Raw genomic sequence first — 7,622 nt, forward strand, 5'->3', positions numbered from 1 at the left:
TGTTTTCTATTCAATTTCTTTTTATATTTCAAAATTATATATCTGATTTTTAGGGTAGTGAAACTATTCTATATGGTACTGTAATGGTAGATACATGACATTATACATTATTATATTTGTCAAAACCCATAGAATATACATCACAAAGAGTGAAACCTAAGGTAAACTATGGACTTTAGCTAATATGTATCCCTATTGGTTCATCAATTGCAGCAAATATAAGTACAGTATTGTGAGACATTGATAACAGGGGAAATTGTTGGTAGGGAGAAGGTCATAGGTATATAGATCTTCATGTACTTACTGCTCAATTTTTCTGTAAACCTATAACTGCTCTAAAAAAAATAAAGTCTGCTAATTTTTAGGAAGATTACATATCTTGTTTCCAAGATTTCTAATTGATTAATTTTTAGAATCAACTGTTACTGTTTCATTTCTGGCTTTGTATTTTACAATGTCTTGTTTCTTTTTTATAGATATTATTCTTTCATTTATATCTTTAAAGGCCCTCACATACTTATTTAAAAAGTATTCAAATGTTCTACTTTTTTAAAATTCACATGGAGTAAATTACTTTCGAAATTTTTATCTGGTCAATTATTTGATTTCTTAATGTGCTTTACAATTTTGGTTTGGAGTTTTGTTTTAATTCTGTACTTTTTAAAAAGCTCCTTTGTGCTCACTTAGTGCTCCAGGGTCCTAAGTCTAGAACAAGATCTGATATGAATGATTCTGAACCCCTGCCCTACAGTGAAAGTGGGAATATTGCAGATCCATTCTCCATGCCAGCAGACAGTTTGTTTCAGTAAATAGTCAAAAGTCATATTTATGTTCACACCCTGGGCACCACAGTTTCCTACAAGTCCTGGACCGAGCAGGGCTCAACAGCAGCTTTGTCAATCTCCTTTCACAGATGTGAATGACCATACAATTCACTTCTGAGCCTGAAATGGAGTGCTGTTGATACCTACACATCAACAACAGGGTAAAGTTGGCATCCTGGGGAAACCAGGATGTGAAGTCACCCTACCTCTCACAATATCTACCTTTTTCCACTTATACCAGGTAAATATCTCTTTTTTCTCAAATGGGTAGCTAATATTAATTTATTTACTAGCCCATTCTTTCTTCATTGATTTGACATGCTACTTAGAGTTGTTTTTTTTACAAAATCCCATACTTCCATGGGTCTCATTTAGGATTTTGTATTCTGTTCAATAGATCAATTTGTCTATGCCTCTGTCACTGTCAATAGCAGACTGCTTTCATAATATAGCTATTATCAGTTAGGACTGTGTGTGGCTACATGTTACAATGTCCTGATAACAGTGGCTTAACGAAAGTTAGTTATTCTCATGTAACCAAAATGCCAGAGCTGGGTGGTCCAAGTCAGGGATGGCAAGACTAAGAAGACATCTGGGACCCAGAATCATTCTCATTTTAACACTGCCACTTGTCACCTGAGGCTTTGGCCCTCACAGTTGTCAGATAGCTGATGAACCTCTAGGCATCATATCATAATAGACATAGTAAAGGGAGACGGAGTTAGGCAAGGGAAAAAGCTATATCTAATCTGGGTATGTTCCTTTCTGTCAGGAAAACTGTACTTCTCCCAGAAGTCTCACAAGGCAAACTTTCCTTAAATCTCCTTGGCCAAAACTATGTCACAAGGCCAGTACAAGAGCAAAGGATCCTGAGACTTCCCTGGCAGTCCAGTGGTTAGGACTCCGTGCTTCCACTGCAGGGGGCCCGGGTTCAACCCCTGGTGGGGGAACTAAGACCTTGCATGCCATTCAATGAGACCAAAAAAATATTTTTTTTTTAAAGAGGAGGGACTTCCCTGGTGGCACAGTGGTTAAAGAATTCACCTGTCAATGAAGGGGACATGGGTTCTAGTCCTCGCCCGGGAAGATCCCACATACCGCAGAGCAACTAAGCCTGTGTGCCACAACTACTAAGCCTGTACTCTAGAGACCCTGAGCCACAACTACTGAAGCCCAAGTGCCTAGAGTCCCTGCTCTGCAACAAGAGAAACCACCACAATGAGAAGCCCGTGCACTGCAACGAAGAGTAGCCCCCACTCACCCCAACTAGAGAAAGCCCACTCGCAGAAGCAAAGACCCAATGCAGCCAAAAGTAAATAAATAAAATAAATAAATTTATTTTAAAAAAAGAGCAAAGGAGCCTGGGAAGTTGGGAATTTTACCACTGCACATAGATTCAGCAGTTTAGTAAACAAGAGGAGAGAACGGATATTGGGTAGACCACGAACAGCATCTGGAGCAGCAAATTTGTAATATTTTTATATCTGTGTAAAAGTCTCATCTATCTTTTTAACAATATCTAGGATATTCATGCACATTTATGACTCCATATGAATTTTAAAATCAGATAGTTAATTTCCATGAAATGTATTAGTTGAGAACTTGATTGTTATTCATTGAATTTAGAAATGAAGTTTGGGAATATTTCCCTATTTATTAAATTTTCTTCTAATCATCCAGTAATATTTTACAGATTTCCCTGTATAGATCTTCCACTTATTGCATTAGATTTATTCTTACAGATATTAAAATTCTGCTGTTGTTTATAATTTTTTCTGTTACAGCCTTGTAATTGGTTATGGTCATCTAAGAATGTTATTGCTTTTTTAGATTCATCTTGTGTCTGGCGGTCTGATTGAATTACCTTATTGGCACTGATAGCTTGTTAGTTGACACTCCTAGATTTTTCAGATAGAAATCACGTCATTTGAAAATCATACCGTTATTTCTTCCTTCCTGATGTTTATACCTCTTTTTGTTTGTTATTACTTTAACTAAAACCTTCAGCATAATGTTAAATAGGAGTAGTAACAGACCACTGTTTTGTTTCTGATTTCAATCAGAATGTTCTGATATCTGCTGTAAACTTTTATTAGGTACCAGGTTTAGGCAGCTTTCTGCTATGACTAATTTTTCCAAACTATGCTTATTTTTTCATCATAGTGTCAACTGAAAAAAATATGGAATCTGACTTTTAATATACTGTATTGAAAACTTTGACAGGTATTTTTCTGTTTTTGAAACATTCTCCATTCCTTGCATACATATTTTATTTTAAAAATTTAAGAATTTTCCATCTATACTCATAGGTAAGCAATACTGACATATAAATTAATATTTCTGATGTTCTTTTCCTGTTTTGATAACATATTTATTCTGTTGGCATAAAATCAGATATTTAATTTTTATCTTTGTTCTGGACTGAATTGTATTCTCCCCCCAAATTCATACATTGAATCTCTAACCCCCATGTGATTGTATTTGTAGATAAAGACTTTAAGGATCTAACTAGGATCTTACAATGAATTCATAAGAGTGGGGTTTAATATTAATATTTAATATTATAGAACCAGTGTCCTTATAGGAAAAGAAAGAGATACCAGAGCTCTTTCTCTCTGTTTCTGTGTACATGCACAGAGAAAAGTCCACGTGAGGACACAGCAAGAAAGTGGACAACTGCAAGCCAGGAAGACAGGTCTCACAGGAAACTGAATTTTTTTAGACCTTGATCTTGGACTCCTAGCCTCCAGAATTGTGAGGCTATAAGTGGCTGTATTTTAAGCTAGCCAACATGTGATATTTTGTTATGACAGCTCAAGCAAACTAACAGTTTTTTAAGCCAGACAACATGTGATAGTTTTTTATGGCAACTCAAGCAAACTAACACAATCTTTTTACCTCATCCCCCGCCCCCCTTCCTCTCCTCCCTCCCCTCCCCCCCTCCTCCCCCTCCTCCCCCTCCCCCTCCTCCTCCTCGTCGTCGTCGTCGTCCTCCTCCTCCTCCTCCTCCTTCTTCTTCTTCTTCTTCTTCTTCTTCTTCTTCTTCTTCTTCTTCTTCTTCTTCTTCTTCTTCTTCTTCTTCTTCTTCTTCTTCTTCTTCTCCCCCTCCTCTTTTAGAATATAGGATAATATTTTTCTATTCCTTGAAAGTTTGATAGAATTAATCTATAAAACCATTTGAGTAATATCTATTTTAGAAGATATTTGACTTATTTCAAATTCTCTTTTGATTCATGATTTATTTGGTTATGACTTTTGGAGCCAAGTTAAAAGCAAATTAGAACATTTTAGAAAATTGTCAATTTTACTTAAGTTTCTAAATGTATTGTTATAAAGCTGTATGTTTCATTATCCTGCAATTTTAAATCTCCTCTGTTTCTGTTACTATGCTACCTATCATACCATTCCTTTGTTGTGTCTTTTCTTTTTTTCTTGATCAGAGTTATACAGGATGTGTCTATTTTATTACTTTTTTCAAAGAATTACTATACTGGGTTGAATGGTGACCCCGCCCCAAAAATATGTTCATATCTTAATCCCCAGGACTGAGTGTTACTTTATTTGGAAAAAGAGTCCTTGCAGATGTAATTAAGAATGTTGAGATGAGGAGATCATCCTGGATTATCTGAGTGGACCCTAAACCCAATGAAAAGTGTCTTTATAAGAGAAAGATTTGAGGCGAAAGAGGAGAAGATTCCAACACAGAGGGGAAAGTGATATGAAGACAGAGGCAAACATTGGAGGGATGTGAACACAAGCCAAGGAAGCTGAGAATTGCCCATAGCCACCAGAAGCTGGAAGAGTCATGGAAGTATCCTCCCCTACAGCCTGCAGGGGGAGTGCAGCCCTGTCCACACCTTGATTTCAGACTTCTGGCCTCCAAAACTGTGAGAAAATAAATTTCTCACAATGTTCTAAGCCACCAGTTTAATGGTAATTTGTTACAGGAGCCCTAGTAAACTAACACAATTATCTTTTGATTTTTAATATCAACTCAATTTTTCTTCCAGTTTTATTACTCTCTTCCCTTTGTTTTACTTCTTTTGAATTTTTATCAGTATTTCATTCTTAGTTTAAAAAGCTCGAAAGGTCAAACTTAACCTCATTTTCCTAAGGGTATGTATTTTTATTCTGTGTATCAATTGGAACATGTAAAACTGTGGAACTGACAAAAGAATCAAATTCCTTTATTGCTCTAAACACAATGTAGCTTAACAAGTTCTTCTCCATATTCATGGCTGAGTAAATCTTTCACAAATCAATGACCAGGAATAAGATTTCACTCAGGAAACATGAGAAACTACAAACATAGCATAGATTATGTACTTGGAGGGCACTGAATGTAGAAGTTCCCAGGCATGAAAATGATGAAAGAAGTTTATTCATTGCTCTTAGAGTTACACAGAAGGAATTGGATTGCAATGTAATGTTTAATTTCTATTCTAAATCTTTCTATATTGCCCATATGCTTAAGATGGATGAGGCATTTTTGCAGCTTTCAGGATATAAGAAAAATAGTACTATTGGATTTATGATGCTTTTCAGAGGGTGCCCAATGCACTCACACCATATGCCATGCATAATGAGCCAGATGCTCATTTTTTATTTCCTTGTTTAATAGCTACAAAGTCAAGTTCTGTTTGCTGGGCTCTGGCACGTGCATAGTTCAGAAGCATTGAGTAATTTCTCCAGGGAAAACTGTTGAACATGAGTGAATAAGATCTAGTGAATAGGTGTTCCCACCTTCTGTCCTTCAGGTGGCCAATTCTGGTTTCATGAGATGTCTGTTAATAATCAAGCCCCATTCCCCAAGGCAGTAACCTCAAAAACGCACCTTATGTTGAATTTACTTTCTTCCCTGTCTCACTCACCTCTTTCCCTCATTTTTGTTCCTGGGATTACTTCTCAAACTACCTGCATATAAATCCATGCCTCAGACTCCACTCAGAGTCCTCCTGGCTCAGATGTGGTTTCTCAAAAATGTTTCATGAATGGAGTATACAAAATTTCAGTCTCTCTACCTTCTCCCCTACCCTTCCCAAGATCTTCCAGTTCACACAAAAACCTATATAATAAGAATGTTCATATCAGCTTGTCTGTAATAAGCAAAAACAAGAAACAACAAACATGTCCATCAACAGATAAATGGAATAGGAGTAACACTGTGATATATTTGTGCAGTAGAATACTACTCATCAGTAAAAAGAAATGAACTATTTATATACACAACATGGAAGATCTAAAAATAATTATACTGATAAAAGAAGCCAGAAAGAAATTTGTGTGATTTCCTTTATATAAATTTTATAAAATATGAAGAATCTACAGTGACAGATTTTTTTACCTCAAAAAATCTTCTTTTAAAATCAATAAATCAGTTTTTTAAAGGCCAAAAAATTGCTGTGCAAAATAAAGCCATAAAGCCGCCCCTGGTAGGTAATAGGTTCAGAATGAATCCTGAAAAAGATTTGTAAGAAAAAATGATGAGACTTATCAAAATGACACAGGAACCACCCTGAAGGATCTCCTAAGGACCCCAGCTAGAGCAATTTAAGCCACAAAATAAATAATAGTATTGAATAAAATAAAATAAATATCCGTACATACATACTGATTTTATTAATTAAATAAATAAAATCAGGAGAAGAAACAGCACTTCCTTATAGAAACTTAAATGCCATGTTTGCCTCTGAATCTCCTAGCAATTAGCATGATGCTTTGTACATTGAGGACGTTTAATCAATATGTGTTGAATGACCAAATGGAGTAGAAGAGTTCCACTTACTGAGAATTATGATGCTTTTTTTCTTTTTTTGTTGAATTATAATTAACATGCAATATTGTATTAGTTTCATGTATACAACCTACAACACTTTTATGCGTTATGAAATGATCACCGCAATAAGACCAGTTCCATCCACCACCATACAAAGTGTTACAATATTATTGATGCTATTCCTTAGGTGTACATCCACATGACATTTATTTTAGTTGGAAGTTTATACCTCTTCAACCCCTTCACCTATTTCATCTATCCCTCCACTCCTCTCCTCTGGCACCCACCATTTTGTACTCTGTATTTATGAGTCTTTTTCGGTTTTTATTTTGTTTCCTTATTAGTTTTATTTTTTAGATCACACATATAAGTGAAATCATATGGTATTTGTTTTTCTCTGTTTGACTTATTTTGCTTAACATAATACTCTCCAGGTCCATCTACGTTCCTATAAACGACAAGATTCCATATTTTTTATGGCTGAGGAATATTCCATTTTATATATATAATATATATTATATATCTATATAATATATAATATATATTATATATATATGCACACACACACCACATCTTCTTTATCCATTCATCTATTGATGGATACTTAGATTGCTTCGAAGTATAGGCTATTGTAAATAATGCTGCTATGAATATTGTGGTACATGTATCTTTTTCAATCAGTGTTTTCATTTCTTCAGATACATATCCAGGAGTTGAATTGCTGGATCATAAGGTAGTTCTACTTGTAATTTTTTGAGAAATCTCCATACTGTCTTCCATAGTGACTGCACCAATTTCCATTTCCAATAACAGTGCACCAGGGTTCCCTTTTTTGCACATCCTCGCCAATAGTTATTGTTTCTTGTCTTTTTGATAATAGCGATGTTGACACATATGAGGTTATACCTCATTGTGGTTTTGATTTGCATTTCCCTGATGGTTAATAATTTCAATTGTCTGTTGTTCATCTGTATGCCTTCTTTAGAAAAATGTCTATTCAGGTCCTCTGCCCATTTTTAAAT

This window comes from Mesoplodon densirostris, chromosome 6, assembly GCF_025265405.1.
Source record: "Mesoplodon densirostris isolate mMesDen1 chromosome 6, mMesDen1 primary haplotype, whole genome shotgun sequence".
NCBI lineage: Eukaryota > Metazoa > Chordata > Mammalia > Artiodactyla > Ziphiidae > Mesoplodon > Mesoplodon densirostris.